This window comes from Gorilla gorilla, chromosome 14 (assembly GCF_029281585.2).
Source record: "Gorilla gorilla gorilla isolate KB3781 chromosome 14, NHGRI_mGorGor1-v2.1_pri, whole genome shotgun sequence".
Classification (NCBI taxonomy): domain Eukaryota; kingdom Metazoa; phylum Chordata; class Mammalia; order Primates; family Hominidae; genus Gorilla; species Gorilla gorilla.
The window spans coordinates 109,984,843-110,003,067 of NC_073238.2; the positions used below are offsets into that span (position 1 = coordinate 109,984,843).

An 18,225-nucleotide genomic window follows, 5' to 3' on the forward strand; every position below is an offset into this window, starting at 1 on the left:
ATTACACATCTGTGTTTAAGCAGACTCCTACCTCCATGGGTTTTGCTTAAACTTAACTTTAAAATACATACAGCTATATATAGACAGACAGATATGAATATATAGAGCTAGAGAGAGAAAAATTAACATGAGCGCAGCACACACACACACACACACACACACACACACACACACACACACACACAGTCCCTAGCTCTATCCACAGACAGGCCCCAGAAGCAATGACACACCAGTAGCTGAGAGCGTGCTGGTGCCCAGATCTTGGTTTCCAAAACCATTATTATCTAAAAGGAACCAGGGCTTCCTGAAGAAATAGCTGATTCAAAGGCTGGGGCGGAAAAAGTACAAGATGGGCCATGAGATACCATACGATAAGGAAAGATTCAAGGAATCAAGAGGATGGGCCCAAAGAACAGAGGACCCAGCTTGACGGGGTCCCACTAGACAAGTCTGTGATAATGGAAGCATCCAAATAAATCATGACAGCAATGAATTCTAACCGACTGAATAACAAAAGAATCCACGAATCCTTACTGAGACATAAATGGGGGAAGAAGGAAAAACTCTCAGATAAAGAATGATGAGGTTAGAAAACATTTTCAATGGAAGCTAAAACCAGTCAGTGAAAGTTTGATGGGACATTTACATAATCCAAAATTATCTAGGTACAAATTATTTATTAGTTATGAAAGGACAAAATAGTAATCTTGCAGAGGACAGAAAGAACTTATTCAAATATTTTGAGATTCTTTTTACTAAAAAAAAGAAAAATCAAAATGGTCATCCATTAGGAATCACTTAAATGATATTAACATTATTCATCATTAAATGATAATAATTAACATCATTAATCATTAAATGATAATAATTAACATGCACCAGGCATAGTGGCTCACACCTGTAACTCCAGAGCTTTGGGAAGCTGAGGAGGGAGAATGGCTTGAGCCCAGGAGTTTGAGACCAGTCTACACAACATAGTGAGATGCCCACTTCTACTAAAAACTCATAAAGAAAAAGTCTGGGCAGTGGCTCATGCCTGTAACCCCAGCACTTTAGGTGGCTGAGGTAGGCGGATCACTTGAGGCCAGAAGCTTGAGACCAGCCCGGCAAAACCCCATCTCTAGTAAGAAAATATAAAAATTAGCGAGGTGTGATGACACATGCCTGTAATCCCAGCTACTCGGGAAGCTGCGGCACAAGAATCACTTGAGCCTGGGAGGCGGAGGTTGCAGTGAGCTGAGATCGATGCCACTGCACTCCAGTCTGGGCAACAGAGTGAGACTATCTCAAAACAATAAAAAATATAAATAATAATTAAAATTTAGCCAGATGTACTGGTGAGAGCCTGTGATCCCAGCTATTCCAGAGGCTGAGGTGGGAGGATGGACTGAGCTCAGGTCAAGGCTGCAGTGAGCTGTGATTGCCACTGCACACCAGCCTGAGCAGAACAGCAAGGCTTTGTCTAAAAAAAAAAAAAAAGAAGAAGAAGAAACATATTTGTGCCCTATTAGGAAACCTTTAATAACTTTGATAGATGCAATTACTCAATTACACAAAATTCTTTCATCTTGGCTGTCTTATCTGGCCATGTGTCACCTTTAATAGGCATGTTTTAATATGGGGATTGTCTAATCTAGGAAGCCCTTCCCATGGGGAACCCACTGCCTGGTGGCTTCTGCCTGCAGTGAAATGGTGGGCTTTCAATGCCCCGTAAGATTGGAGCACACACTGCAGGGGTATCCAAGTTATGTTCAGGATTCCGGAAACCTCCTGCTGATCCAAACTAGCAATTCTAATTAACCCAATAGCAAGAAGAACTCATCGGCTCACCTCTTTCTCCTCACCTCCTCCAAAATGTGTCCAGAAGACTGTAACCTAACCAGTCCAGCTTCAACTTAGGTGGGTTTCCCAGACATGCCTGAGATGACCTCTGCATGCCCGAGACCTCCCTTCCAGCAGATCCTCATACAGTATATTTCAGCAAGGACTTCTAAGTAAAATTCACTGGTGTCTTTTTGGACTAAAGAGTTTTTTTTAAATCAGGGAATAAAACTGGCTCCAGGAAGTTAAAAAATTAAGGAAAGTGAGAATGGTAACTCTGTTCCACAGGCTGAACGGTTAACTGCATAATATTTAGAAATATTAACAAGGAGGGATGCCACTGTTGAGTTAAAGTATCTGCAATCAGAAGAGACCCAAAGCTTCTATTAGAGAATGACACAAATCAGTGAGGACTTAACAAGGGCCCTCCTACTCTCTCTCATTGCCCAGATCTCAAAAAGCTGGGCTGAAAAGATGTGGGTACCAGCAAGAGCTAAAGGCTTTTGCCTGATGACAAAAGTCAACTTTGACAAGAGACTAAATTATCTTCGACCATCTATGTAAGGACTTTATACATGGAAATCTAAGTCAATTGACTCCTTAATACCAATGTGTCCCTGAGGGGGTCTAGTCAACAATTCCAGACCACTGCCAAATGAGCCATTCCTCCACCCAGTTCTGCCCCAGTAGCCCTTCTCTCCTCAGACTTAGTCTCTTCTCCCCCTTATCTCCCACAATACTTAGTACAACAGCTTCGCTTCCCTCCTAACTGTCCTACTAGGAGTACAATGCTTTCAGGGCAATGACTACTCCCATATTATTTGGAATCCCCATTATGCCTGGTATGTGATAGATACTCAATAAACAGTTATGGAAAGAATGAATGATTGTATTATTGAATAAGACAGATGGGTAGAGTACCTTGAGCAATGATCTAGGGTAAAATTCAATACAAACTCAATATAGCATAGTTGTGCTCAATGCCCAACACAGGAAGCCATCAGCTTCAGCGATACAGGAGACATTCTCCACCCCAGGAACACAACCCCCAGCATCATTTCCAGCAAGCAGGAGTCTTAGACAAGGGTTAGTAGAGAGTTTTGTTATTTATTGTTGGTGGTGGTGGCATTTAGTTTTTGTTGTTTCTTCCCCCAAGGATTTGAGAAGTTCTGAATACTGGTTTCTTTTTTTTTTTTTGAGATGGAGTCTCACTCTGTTGCCCAGGCTGGATGGAGTGCAGTGGAGCGATCAGAGCTCACTCAGATCCGATCAGAGCTCAGCAGTCTCAAACTTCTGAACTCAAGCAATCCTCCCACCTCTACCTCCCAAGTAGCTAGGAATACAGGCACATGCCACTGTGCCTGGCTAATATTTTTATTTTTGATAGAGACCAGGTCTCTCTATGTTGCTCAGGCTGGTATTGAACTCCTGGGCTCAAGTGATCCTCCCACTTTGGCCTCCCAAAATTCTGGGATTACAGGCATGAGCCACCAAGCTTGGCCAATAGTGGTTTCTTAATGTGGTATAAGAGGGAAAACGCAGGTCCCAGCTCCCCGTCTCTGTGACCCTGACCAGAGTCTTCAGTTTCTATGAGCTTCATGTTCCCCATAGCCACAAGTAAAGGAGGAAATAAAAGCTAACTTATCTTTGGTAAATCCCCTCACTTTCTCTTTCCCTCTCTCCTTTTTTCCCCTTTCAGCTCTCTTTTAGCCCTCTCTGCCTCCTTAAAGGCCCTTTCTATTTCTCTTCTCCTCCTCTTTCCTGACCTTTTTGTAACAACTGGCCGTGATGGAACTAAAATAATTATTTCATTACTTGATACTCATTGAATCAAGATTGTTCTCTCTTTAATGGACAAGTTCAATATTTTATATTCTTCAGAAGCCAAGCCTAATAAAACCTTTTCAATGGATTATGCATTTGCATAACCCTAAAATTATAGTCTATCAAAGAAGAAAAGTTTCCCCCACCTTTATTAGAAATAAACAATACTAAAAGAAGAGACTAGGGAGGGAAGGTCCTCTCTGCTGTATACCTCCTGAACTTAGGCCTGGAATCACGGGATCCAGGAGGTAAGCGAGAAGGCAGGTTTGTGCTCAGACCTGCAGACAGCAAAGCTGTGAGCTAAGCTGAGAGTTTAGAGAACAAGGAAGGCTAAGGGCAGGTTGAATGAAATCCCCTGTGGCAGCCTACTGAAGTTCACTTGTGTCTCTCGATGCTATACAGTCATCCCCCCATATCCACAGTTTCGCCTTCCACAGGTTGAGTTACCCACAGTTGACTGAAAAGATTAAATGGGAAATTCCAGAAATAATTCCTATGGCTTAAATTGCATACTATTCTGAGTAGCATGATGAAATCTCCCACAAACCCACCCAGGATGGGAATCCTCCCTCTGTCCAGCATTTCCACGCTGCAGATGTCACCCACCTTTAGTCACTTAGTAGCCACCCTGGGCGCTCAGATCTATCATCATGGCATCACAATACTGGTGTTCAAGTCACCCTTATTTTACTTAATAATGGCCCCCAAAGAGCAAGTACAAGGATGCTAGCCATTTGGATATGCCAAGGAGAAGCCACAAAGGCCTTCCTTTATGTGAAAAGGTTAAGGTTCTCAAGCCAATAAGAAAAGGAAAAAAAAATTGTATGCTGAGGTTGCTGAGATCTGGTTTAAGAGTGAACCTTCTATCAACGAAATGGTGAAGAGTATATTGTTGTAATTATTCTATTTTATTATCATTGTTAATCTCTTACTGTGCTCAATTTATAATAGTAAACTTTACCATAGATATGTGTTAAGTAGGGCGAGGTGTGGTGGCTCACACCTGTAATCCTAGCACTTTGGGAGGCTGAGGCAGGTGGATCGCCTGAGGTCAGCAGTTCAAAACCAGACTGGCCAGCATGGTGAAAACCCATCTCTACTAAAATACAAAAATTACCCAGGCGTGGTGGCAGGCACCTGTGATCCCAGCTACTTGGGAGGCTGAGGCAGGAGAATTGCTTGAAACTGGGAGGCAGAAGTTGCAGTGAGCTGAGATCGCACCTTTGCACTCCAGCCTAGGTGACAGAGCGAGACTGTCTCAAAAACAAAACAAACAAACCAACAAAGATATGTGTAAGTAGGAAAAAAAATCACTAGGGTTCAGCACTATCCACGGCTTTAGGCAGCCACTGAGGTGAGGGTCTTCAATGAGGGTAGTTCCCCTGCCTCCTCGGACTGGGGGGACTACTGTACATCTATAAAGAGAGTGAAATAGATACACAGGACTTTAACTAGATGACCTTAATGTTTCCTTCCATGAACTTTCTCTATTTGGAAGCCACAAAATAGTAAAGGACTAGAATTCTGGTGCCAGGAATTCAACACTTATTTTAAACAGTATCTGCTGTCTGGTGACCACCCTAGACTCTGAACTTCTAATCTTGGTATCTTTAAATCTGAATGCCTTTTATTCCTCATTCAGTTTCCACTGTTCTTCCTCACCTTCCTGTGTTTCTAAGGAAAACACCTGAGAATGCCTCTCCCCTCCCCACGCCTCCATGATAGAAAGGTTAGCGCACGGCCAACCATGACTGCCCCAGGCTTTCTCCAAAACAGCTCCATTGAAGAAATGATGCTGAGTTTCCATTTTGCACACTGACCCTCCCATGGGGCTCACCCTCTGCCTTTACCCACGCTTAAATTTTCTCTGTAGCATCTGTCACCATTTGAAAGGCTATTGCATTTCACTTTTTTTAAAAATCATGTTTTCCCCCCAGAGCATCTGGGTTTTTCTGTGTTGTTTGCTGCTAAGCCATCGTCACCTAGAACACGCTGGGCACGTAGAAGGCACCTAGATTTGTCACATGAATGAGCACATCCTCCAAAAATCCCCAAATTTGGCCTGGCATGATGGCTCATGCCTGTAATCCCAGCACTTTGGGAGGCCGAGGCAGGTGGATTACTTGAGGTCAGGAGTTCGAGACCAGCCTGGCCAACATGATGAAACCCCGCCTCTACTAAAAATACAAAAATTAGCTGGGCGTGGTGGAGGACACCCGTAATCCCAGCTACTCGGGAGGCTGAGGTAGGAGAATCGCTTAAACCCAGGAGGCAGAGGTTGCAGTGAGCCGAGACTGCACACTGTACTCCAGCCTGGGTGACAGAGCGAGGCCCCATCAAAAAAAAAAAAAACAACACAAAAACAAAAACAAATTTAATATAAACTCCAAAATCCATCTGCAGAGACAAGTCTCCATATAAACATAATACGTGGAAGGTTAAGTGTTCCTTCAAATGTGGGCAATACCCTCATGCAAATTTTTGTATAAAGTGGATTTTTCTCTTTTTTTTGAGACAGGGTCTCACTCTCTTACCCAGGCTGGAGTGCAGTGGCGCAATCATACCTCACTACAGCCTCAACCTCCCAGGCCCAAGTGGTCCTCTCACCTCAACCTCCCAAGTAGCTGGGATAACAAGACACATGCCACCATGCCCGGCTATTTTTTTTTAAGTATATTTTTGTAAAGATAGAGTCTCATTATATCGCCCAGGCTGGTCTCGAACTCCTGGCCTCAAGTAATCCCCCCACCTTGGCCTCCCAAAGTGTTGGGATTATAGGCATGAGCCACTGCGCCTGGCCTAAAGGGGGTTTTATAAACAGAACTGGATAACACTTTACTTTCTACCTGACACCACACACAGAATTTCTCAGAGTATTATATGTTTTTTCTAAATCTAGTCTTAATAAGCTTTCAACCTCTTTATATATATAAAATAGTTTTCTGAAATGATGGTCATAATTTTGCTTAAAAAAAAAACAAAAAACATTGCTAGTGCCTAACGGCACATACAATACCCCTGACTCATAACCAACTGCTGATTCAACACCTCCTCCTCTTGGGTGTCTGATAAGCATATCAAACTAAATAATGTCCAAACAGAACACCTTACCATCCCACAAAAAAATCCTGCTCCTCCCAGGCTTCTCCCTCTCACTTATCAGCCATCACATCTTTCCCCTTGCCCAGATTTTCCAAAAAAAAGAAAACCTTCAGGTGACCCTGCAGGCCATCCCTTCTTTGTCACTCTTTGATAGGACACATCTAAGCCATCCAAGTCCTATTACTTCAACCTGCAAAGTATATCCAGAAACAGTCACATTGACCCTATAAGGCTCACCCTCTGCCCCTGCCCAAGCTTAAATTTTCTACTCAGCACCTGTCAACATTAGAAGGGCTATTATATTTCACTTTTTTTGAAATCATGTTTTCCCCCGGAAGCATCTAGGCTCCACAAGGATGGGGTTTTTCTGTGTTGTTTGCTGCTAAGCCGCCCACACCTACAACATGCTGGGCACATAGAAGTCACCCAGATTTGTCACATGAATGAACACATCCTGTAAAAATTACCTATTTTAACATATTTAAACTCCAAAATCCATTACAAGTCCATGGTATCAACTTCTCAGTTACAAATATAAATATTAAATAATTTACAGATATAAATAAGTCTGCAATAGCAAATGTTTCCTAAAGGCCTGGATTCTGCAAATGGGTTTCAGAAAGAGGGTGCAAGGACACACACCAGTGCAAATGTGCATTTTCTCGTAGGTAAGTGACTGAGTGCTGGGGAGGAAGGAATGGTGTAGCCCACCGCCAGCACACTTCTCGTGTAACACTCCAGCAATTCTGCTCAGACCCCAAAACCTGAATGCCCAAAAGAAAACAAAATCCTTCCAAAGTTCACCAGGGCCTCTGTCCTTACAAAGTTTCCCATGGCCTGGCTCCAAGGGGAGCCCGACACACCTGATTTCTTCAATCTCCTCCCATTCTCTGCAGTCCAAAATAGCCATTCTCCATGCCCTAAAGTTCAACGATCACCAGACACAGGCATCGCTGGAATGGATCTCACGTGAGGGTAGAGCACCCACACCACAGGTGTTCTCAACATGGTCCCAACCCAGCTTATCTCGGCCCATGACCAAGTAAATTAACAGGTGGCACCTGTCAAGCTGTGATCTTCTGTTATTTTTCCTCTAACGTTCCTCCCTTCCTAAAACACACTCAAAGCCCATTTTCTCATCCCTTCCCGCTTCACTCTACTACCTGTTGTTTCTATGTCAACCTAAGCAACAGGCAATGTGGACCCTGTCCACCTCTCTTCCGGGTCCCCCAACCCCCTCCACACCTGCACTCTGGGTTCAACATGGGTCCTTCCATGCCATAGGCACCTCAGAGATTTCCTACTACGGAGCTTCAAAGCCTTCTCTGGTTCATCCACAGCCTTCTTGTCTCCCTGTTCTCCCACCAGCTAATCCATGCCTTTCACTTCTTCACAGGGCCCTCATTTTATAATCCCATCTTCCCAGCACTTTCCCACACGACAACCAGTACCAAGCATCTACAGCCATTGTGCATGATTAGCCATCTTAGTCTTCTTCCTTAAAAAAAAGATGCACTTGGCATATTTGTACACAATTTAGTAACAGAATAAAATGAAGAAATGAGAGTAAGATTTTTTTTTAAGAGACAGTTTCTCACTTTGTCACTCAGGCTGGGGTGCAGCGGCATAATCATAGCTCATCGAAACTCCTGGGCTCAAGCAACCCTCTCGCATAGCTGAGACTAGAGGTGCGTGCCATCATGCCCGGCTAAGTGAGTAGGATATTAATTATTTCTGCAGCCCAAGTTATGCAGCTGACTCATAAGGAGATGAAAGCATTGTCCATTGCAACTAGCAAGTGAAGGATCTGACGACTAGCCAGAGATGCCACACTATATAGTCAGCAAGGCCCGTGTGGCCACCTGCTAGATGCAGAGCTCATTGTTGCCAAGATCCTTCTGAGCCCATCAGTGTATGATGTTGACTATCCTCTGAAAATCAGGCCATTGGCCGGGGACTGTGGCTCACGCCTGTAATCCCAACACCTTGGGAGGCTGAGGCAGGAAGATTGCTTGAGCCCAGTAGTTTGACACCAGCCTGGACAACATGGCAAAACCCTGTCTCGACAAAAACATACAAAAAACTGGCCAGGCGTGGTGGCAGGCACCTGTAGTCCCAGCTACTCAGGAGGCTGAGGTGGGAGAATCACCTGAGGCGGGAGAATCACCTGAGCCTGGGAAGTCAAGGCTGCAGTGAGATGTGATCGTGTCATTGCACTCCAGCCTGGGTGACGGAGTGAGACCCTGTCTCAAAAAAAAAGAAAAAATAAAAATCAAAAAAAAAATCTGGACATTAATTAGTGCCTGTTCAAATCAAGCGCTTTCTTCCAAACGATTAAACTTCATCTCTCATAAGAGATGACATAGCTCTCTCTTGCTTCCAAGCTCAAATAAGCACTTGCCAGACTAAGGAATAAGACTCCTTAACAAAGCGAGCATCTGAAGCTACTCATTTAAGTTTGCGCACCAAGAAGCACAGAGAATAATATACAATTGATCCTTGAACAATGCAGGGATTGGGGTGCCAACCCCCTGTGCAACCAAAAAACCACATATTAATTTTTGACTCCCCAAAACCTTAACTAGTAATAGCCTACTGTTGGCTGGAAGCCTTACCAGTAACATAAAGTTGATGAACACATATTTTGTATGCTCTATGTATTATATACTACATTCTTACAATAAAGTAAGCTAGAGAAAGGAAACCGCCATTAAGACAATCATTGTGCAAAATCATTGAGGAGAAGATACACATGGAAGTGGATCATCAAAGGTTTTCATCCTCATCATCTTCACATTGAGTAGGCTGAAGAGGAAGAGGAAGATGAGGGATTAGCCTTGCTGTCTCAGAGGTGGAAGAGGCTGAAGAAAATCTGCACGTAGGCCGGGCGCAGCGCACGCCTGTAATCCCAGCACTTTGGAAGGCCGAGGCGGGTGGATCACTTGGGGTCAGGAGTTCAAGACCAGCCTGGCCAACATGGTGAAACCCTGTCTCTATAAAAATACAGAAAAATTAGCCAGACGTGGCAGTACACATCCCAGCTACTCAGGAGGCTGAGACAGGACAATCGCTTGAACCCAGGAGGCGGAGGCTGCAGTGAGCCAAGATCATGCCATTGCACTCCTGCCTGGGCAACAGAGTGAGACTTCATCTCAAAAAAACAAAAAGAAAGAAAAAGAAAAAAAAAGAAAATCTGCACATAAGTGGACTCTTGCAGTTCAAACCCTTGTTGTTCAAGGGTCAACTGTGCTTCACGGGGGTCAAAGAATTGCTCTGGAAGCTGAATTACATGCATGTGAACATGTAATTCACACTTCTCAAGGCTAAACAACTGATAGAATTTAGTCAGTTATCTCGATGCTTTCCCAGATTGCTCAAAGTTTATCTGTCCCTGGGAAATAAACATGAGTGTCTTTAATTTAAGGCATGTGTCATGTAACTCAGCGCACAGCCATGCCCCACACATAAGCCTCACTTATGTGAGCCCACACATGCCTGCAGGAGCGCCAACCTGCCTTTCCAGGTGCATTTGTCCCAACAAGAACCAGATCCCATTTGTCCCAACAAGAACCCTTTCTCTCTACACCTTTGCCTCCATCACTGTGGCCCAAGGCACCATGAATTTTCAGGACCCCAACAGCCTGCTAGCTGGCCTACCCACCTTCACCCTTGGTTTCCCTGTGATCTTTCAATAGAAAAGCCAGAGTGGATTCTTAAAAATATCACGCCATGCTGCTCTCCTGCAGTAGAAAAACAATGAAACTCATGGTGGGGTGCTGTGCTTGACTGGGTCCCCTTCATTCAGTGTTCCAGCCACCCTGGCCTGATGCGTTTCTGACAGTCTCCCACATTCCCGTTTGTCCCCTTGCCTGCGAGCAAATGCTTTTCCCCATCTTCTCCCATGATTAGATCTTCTCTCCTGCAGGTCTCAATCCCCAGAAAGTCCTACCCTTGTGTACAAAAAACCAAACATACCCTCATTGTCGATCATTTATATCCTCATTCTCACTTTCTTTACCCATTTACTACAATCTATTTGTGTAGATACAAAAAAATGCACTTAATTACTTTGTCACTTTCCCCTCTAGAACAAAAGCTCTCTGAGGGCAGGATTTTTTTATGGTGTTCACTGGGCCAGGGACCAGGCAAGCCACTCAAAACTGCGGGGTGAACGAGTGAGTGACTCTCCACCCAGGCTGAAGAGCAGCAGCAGAGAACACCCACATCTGGGGCCCAGCAACCCTCTTTAAGCGCCTGCAGGAGAAGGGGAATGTGCAGGTCACTTGAGGTCAGTAAATGATTGAACAGATGCTCTAGCCTCACTCAATAAATCATTTATTATTGAAAGAATAATGCATTATAAAGTACTTTCAGGTGTGGCAAATTATTAATCATTGGTTAGTTTTCCTTGAAGAGTCTGCCAGCCCTGCCTGCGGGAGGCTGCTGGGCCCGGCCTGGGGGCTACATTGGGGCAGGGTGGAGAGGGACGTAGGCTGCTCAGAGTCAGGGACTCTGGAGAGCAGGAGCTGGGTGCAGGGAGACACAATGACAGATCTCACAGGAAAACCCACTCTACCTCATTAGAAATGCCTTCCCCCGGCTGGGCATGGTGGCTCACGCCTGTAATCCTGGCACTTTAGGAGGCTGAGGCAGGTGGATCACCTGAGGTCAGGAGTTCGAGACCAGCCTGACGAACATGGAGAAATCCTATCTCTACTAAAAATTTAGCCGGGCGTGGTGGCACATGCCTGTAATCCCAGCTACGCGGGAGGTTGAAGCAGGAGAATCGCTTGAACCAGGGAAGTGGAGGTTGCGGTGAGCTGAGATCACGCCATTGTACTCCAGCCTGGGCAACAAGAGTGAAAGTCCGTCTCAAAAAAAAAAAGGAAGAAAAAAAGAAACGCCTTCCCCTAAGGCAAGGTTTCTCAGCCTCAGCACTACTGGCATTTGGAGCTGAAAAACTCTTTGTTGGGGGTGTCGCCCGTGCACTGTAGGATGGTTAACAGCATCCCTGGACCCCACCCTCAAGAAGCCAACAGCATCCCCATCCCAAGTCCTGACAACTAAAATTATCTGAGGCATTGCCAGGGTGGCAAAATCACATGGATCAGAACCACCGCACTAAGGTTTTTTACAGCCTTTCTGGACAGGCTATAGAATCTTAAATCAAATGTTGGCCCCAGACAGAAGTTGCAAGACAATGACAGCAGTCTTTTAGCCACGTTAGCAAATGATATAAACCCGTTAGTAAATCCACCGGTTCAATTCCACTCCAAGAGTTCAAGGCATCTATGTTAACAAAGAATTACAGTAAGATGGGACATGTTACATCTGTGTAGTGTGGGGAAAAAAAAAAAAAAAAAGATGGGACACATGTGGTCACAGGCTATGCACAGACTCTACTTCTGGGCTTTCTAAGGGATCAACATCCCAGCTCACGAGACTCATCTTCTGTACAGCAGAGGTTCTCAAAGTGTGATCTCTGGACCAGCAGCACCAGAATCCCCTGAAGAGATAGAAATGCAAATTCTCAGGACCCACTCCAGGTCTATGAATCAGGAACTCTGAGAGTGGGGCCCTGCAATCTGTATCTTCTGATGTTCTCCAGGTGATGCGGATGCAGGTTCAGGTTTGAGAACCTGCCATACAGCTTGCTTTGACACACCAAATGGGAAGCACTTGTCTGACATATACGCCAATACTCCCAAACCAACCCTGGCTCATTAGCAAAATCCCTACCTCAGCCTGGGGAGTTTTACTGGGGAGTTTCTTGTTTTGTTTTTCGGTAAACTTCAATATGTTACCCAATTATGCCTGGGGAATTTTAAAACAAAAACCCACAGACACCTAGAACCCCATCCTAAATGACTGAATCAGAACAAGCCAAGATGAAACCCAAGTGGTGGTCCTTAAAAAGCTCCCCTCACCCAGCACATCCTGGTTATCAGCCAGGTCTGGGAACCATCTGTACGGTAGAGAGAAGAAAGAGGGTATAGGCAGGTACCTGGGAAGTTGGAGAGGGTTTGGAGAAAGGGACACTGTTTGAGCAAACTTTAGGAAAAGAATTTGGAGTTTACCAAGAAGACAAAGGAAGAAGAAGGGACAAATTTTCCAGAAAAATGGAGCCACACAGCCAAGACTTATTGCTTGGAGACAGCAGAGAAAATGCTGCATGGGGTCTGGGGTGATAATGGGGTAATCAAAGGTCTTGTGTTCTAAACTCAGAAAGTTGGACTTTATCCTAAAGATAACAGGGAAATTGTGAATGTTTTTAAGCTACTTTGTACATGATGAACTGTGGAAGGCAAGGAAACCAGTTAGGAATTGGATTTGAAAGAAACTTCACCAATACAGTGAGTCGCATCCTTTTATTCAAGCAAACTAGATCCCTTCACCCTCCCAATATCCCCAGTCTGCACAAATCTCACCTCCCCTGCTTGGTCGTAACTCTGTGACTCTACCACAAAAATAAGCAGATGCACAAGAAGTCAATTTAAAATTCCACATCCTATTTCTCATTTACTCTAGGATCTCAAAACAAGAAAAACATCACAACCCAAGTCATCCTTTCAAAAACAATTTTGTAAATGTCCTATTTCATAGAAAAGGAAGAAGCAACTCTAAATCAAATTTTTTACTCTGAAATTACCTAGAATTCCCAGACCCGGTGGCTCACGCCTGTAATCCCAGCACTTTGGGAGGCCGAGGTGGGCAAATCACCTGAGGTCAAGAGTTCAAGACCAGCCTTGACCAAAATGGCGAAACCCCATCTCTACTAAAAATACAAAAATTAGCTGGGTGTGGTGGTGCGTGCCTGTAATCCCAGCTACTCAGGAAGCTAAGGCGGAAGAATCGCTTGAACCCAAGAGGCGGATGTTGCAGTGAGCCAAAATCACACCACTGCACTCCAGCCTGGGCGACAGAGCAAGACTCCGTATCAAAAAAAAGAAATTACCTAGAACTAGCATAGCAGTAACATAAAAAGCTGTATCTATGAGCAGCTCTTCTTATCCGCAAAACATATCTTAAATTCATTGTCATTAAAACAAGATATTAGAAAGGAATGGCTCATCCGTTTACTAGTATTAATAGTGACATGGCTATTGAAGAAGAAAAAACACAAAGAAAAGTAATAAACCTTATATACAGAGTTTTACACAATTAGAACTCCAATCCTACATTGACTGAAGACAGTAAGCTAGCATATTAGAGGTGCAAGATGTACAATACCAATAAAGAGTCAAAAATCTACTGCATTACTATATTCTAATGATACTGAAAACGTTAATAAGAAATTAACTTCAAGCCAGGCATGGTGGCTCATGCCTATAATACCAATGCTTTGGGAGGCTGAGGCAGGGGGATTTCTTGAGCCCAAATGTTCGAGACCAGCCTGGGCAACATAGTGAGACCTTCTCTCCACACACACAAAAAAAATTTTAATTGGCTGGGCACAGTGGCACACACCTGTAGTCCTAGCCACTCTGGAGGCTAAGGTAGGAGGAATGCTTGAGCCCAGGGGCTTGAGGTTACAGTGAACAATGATCAAAAGTATCCACTAGGTTGGGAGGCCAGCCTAGGGCAACATGCCTGGGGGGCAGCTCTCAGCAAGTTCACAAGCAGCAGCCTGGGAGCACAGCCCTGGGGCCCCGCACACCAGGTCCCAGGAACACTCTCTGCAAGGAGATGGCCCACGTGGCTGGGGCCCTGGTAACAAACAAGAGGACTGAGCAAAGAAGTCAACGTGCTGAGGATAGCAGGAGTCAAGTTTCTCACTACTGAAGGATGAAGATACAAATACGGAAAGAGGGAGAACCAGAACAAAGCATGAGATTTTGAACTGTGATTTGAAGCACTGGTGTGAAGTCTACCTAATTTGTTTCCTAATACAGATCTATATAAATAGATACCTAAATAAAGATAGAGAAATCAATATACACTGATCCTCTTTAGTGACAAATCCTGTATTTGTGAGTTTGCCTACTTGCTAAATTGTAACCCCAAAAATCAGTCCTCCAGGTGTCTTGCAGTCCTTCACGGACATGCACAGAGTAGCAAAATATTTGAGTCACCCAACGTGCATGCTCCCAGCTGAAGTCAAACAAAATGACACTTAGACTTTTTTTTTTTCTTTTTTTTCCCAAGACGGAGCCTCACTCTGTTGCCCAGGCTGGAGTGCAGTGGTGCAATCTCAGCTCACCGCAACCTCCGCTTCCTGGGTTCAAGCGATTCTCCTGCTTCAGCCTCCAGAGTAGCTGGGATTACAGGCACACGCCACCATGCCCGGCTAATTTTGTGTATTTTTAGTAGAGACGAGGTTTCACCATGTTGGCCAGGCTGGTCTCGAACTCCTGACCTCAAGCAATCCAGCCACCTTGGCCTCCCAAAGTGCTGGGTTTACAGGTGTGAGCTACCACGCCCAGCTGACACTCTGCCTTCTTATTCCCACTCTTAGAGTAGAAACAACTGTCCTTCTTGTGGGCTGTTCAGTACCATGTTCTTCACATTTTGGGGACTTTTGTGGGTGACTTCGCTGTCTAAAGTGGCCCCAAGCATCATGCTCAAGTGCAGTCTAGTGCATCGAAGCGCAAGGGGGGTGTCATGTGCCCTACAGAAAAAACGTGTGTTACAGAAGCTTCCTTCAGGCATGAACTATAGTGCTGCTGGCTGTTAATTCAAGGTTAATGATTAACTATATATTAAAAAAGGTGTCTCTAAGCAGACACATGCATAAAACAAGGTTATATATTATATGGCTGACAAAAATGTGACCAAAGGCGCATAGGAACCTAACCCTGTATTTCACCTGGAAGCAATGGTTCAGTATTCACTAGTCCTGTGTTTGTGGAGACTTTATAGAGCTCCACTAGTAACAAGAACCAACTGTATATGTATATGTGTGTATATATATATATACACATACACACAAATATATAAATAATATGTGTTGATCTGTGTATGCAAATACAGTCTAGCTTTGTCTGCTTAGAGTGCCTAGAAGCAATGAGATCCCATAACAATAAATACGCCTAGGCCGGGCACGGTGGCTCACGCCTGTAATCCCAACACTTTGGGAGGCCAAGGTGGGTGAATCACCTGAGGTCAGGAGTTCAAGACCAGCCTGGTCAACATGGTGAAACCCCGTCTCTACTAAAAATACAAAAATTAGCCCAGCATGGTGGCATGCACCTGTAATCCTAGCTACTTGTGAGACTGAGGCAGGAGAATCACTTGAACCCAGGAAGCAGAGGTTACAGTGAGCCGAGATCATGCCACTGTACTCCAGCCTGGGTAACAGAGACTGTCTCAAAAAAGAAAACAAAAAAAAATGCACAGTGCCCAGCACTCTTTCTAAATATAGTATCCACTTATTAAAAAGAATATGTAACTTTTCTTTTTAATGCAGAGGCTCTTTTGAGAAATGGCTGAATCCAAGATCGGGGCAGAAGAAGTACAAGACATGTCTGAACTATCTTTTTGTGCCACAAAAGTAAGGAAATGTTCAAAGAATCCCGACAACATGTCCAAAGGACACAGGAGCTCCCACTGGCCAAACCTGGGACAATCTGAGCACCAAAATAAATCATAAGTGTAATGGATTCAAATCTAATAAATAAAATTATTCATAAGCCCATAGTGCTATAAATAAATGAGTGAATAAATGGGGAAAACAGAATATTTCTTACTATAGAATGCCAACCAATTAAGAACAGAATTAACAATAGAATCAGAAAAAAAAAATCATCATTTGGCAACTTCCACAGTAATAAGTGATTCAGTTATTGAAAAGCCATCCATGGTTGCTAAAATCAGTGGGTAAAAGTTTCATGAGAAGCAAGATATTTCCATAGCCTCCAATTATCTCCCCATAAAACACTTACCTAAAAGCATAAAGTATTGCATAATCAACTTTAGAACAGGGAAACCTGGCAGACAAGACCTTAACAGAGTGGTAACAGTTACCATCACCACTGTGTGCCTCCGGATACGATGCACTGAGGATACTGTATTTATTTTTATGGTATTTCTGCTATGAGGTCACATCACATTTTTTTGTGTCTTTGAAGAATATTCTAGAATGTGATGCCCTGAATATTTTTCAAACTATCAAGGACATGAGAGACAATAAAAGACTGCAGAAGTGTTCGAGGCTGAAGGATACTAAAGAAATATGAGCGCTAAATACATTATAGGATCCTGGGCCCAAAAAATTAATATAGGGAAACTGGTTATGGAGTTTGAAGATAAATTTCTGAATTTTGTTGGGTGTTCTGTAACTATGACGGAAAGTGCCTTTTTATTTAAGAAACATGCACTAAAATATTTAGGTGTAAGGGGCCTCAGGTCTACAATCCACTTTTTTTTTTTTTTTTTTGAGACAGAGTTTTGCTCTTTCTCTCAAACTGGAGTGAAGTGGTGTGATCTCAGCTCACTGCAACTTCCGCTTCCTGGGTTCAAGCGATTCTCCTGCCTCAGCCTCCCGAGTAGCTGGGACTACAGGTGTGCACCACCACACCTGATTAATTTTTGTATTTTTAGCAGAGATGGGGTTTTGCCATGTTGGCCAGGCTGGTCTCGAACTCCTGACCTCAGGTGATCCACTCGCCTCAGCTTCCCAAAGTGCTAAGATTACAGGTGGGAACAACCACATCCGGACTACAATCCACTTTCAAGTAGTTCAGATAACAAAGGAATAATATAAACAGAGAAAGAGACATTGACAACTATGGTAGAAGCTAACATGAGGGAATCTGGATGAAGGATATACAGGAGTGGTATGTATGCACCACTCTTGCAACTTTTTTGTCAGGTTGAATTATTTCAAAATAAAAAGTTAAAAGACACTACCAGATGTTAAAGTCTTTCAAAGACAATGATTAAAACTCTAGAGTACTGGTTTAAAAGCATGACACAATAAGAAAAAAAAAAGATTAAACGTATAAAAATAAAAGGTTAACAAGGTAAAACATGAAATTAGCCGGGTACAGTGGCTCATGCCTGTAATCCCAACACTTTGGGAGGCTGAGGCTCGAGGACTGCTTGAGTCCAGGAATTTGGGCAAGTAGGAAATTACTGAACAGCTGCTATCACAGACAAATGCCTAACATTGTGAAGTGCTACACAGGGGAAGGAGACCCACACTAAGAGGAGAGCATGCACCCAGACACATAACTCAGAGGACACAGTTCAAAACACACATACAAGAGGCTTAGGCACCTGTGGGCGTGTGTGTGCTCACAGCTAGCAAAATGAAAAAAAAATCCCAGCTCTGAAGGAGAGGCAAGTGCATGGCCTCCGTACAGATTGAAAAAATGTCTTAGCATGAAAATTAAATATGCTTACCCAAGGCAGACTTAGATAACTGTGAAGGGGGAAAGACTAAAATGGGGGGAAATAAGGGGCCAAGATTACACAAAAGGTCGGGCTGTATCTGTCCCCCCCAGTCACCAGCACTAACAGCACTTAGTGTGTGCCAGG

The 18,225-nt window shown here is 43.9% G+C and overlaps 1 protein-coding gene and 1 long non-coding RNA gene across 4 annotated transcripts in view; one reads left to right on the forward strand and one right to left on the reverse strand.

Annotated features, from left to right (window-relative positions):
* ABCC4 (ATP binding cassette subfamily C member 4 (PEL blood group)) overlaps positions 1–18,225 on the reverse strand; it is a 283,972-nt gene that overhangs the window by 230,517 nt on the left and 35,230 nt on the right. The window lies entirely within an intron of this gene.
* LOC129526423 (uncharacterized) lies at positions 4,380–16,312 on the forward strand. The gene is made up of 3 exons (XR_008671099.2): positions 4,380–4,539; positions 10,836–11,035; positions 16,154–16,312. It is a non-coding gene; the product is annotated as an uncharacterized lncRNA (long non-coding RNA).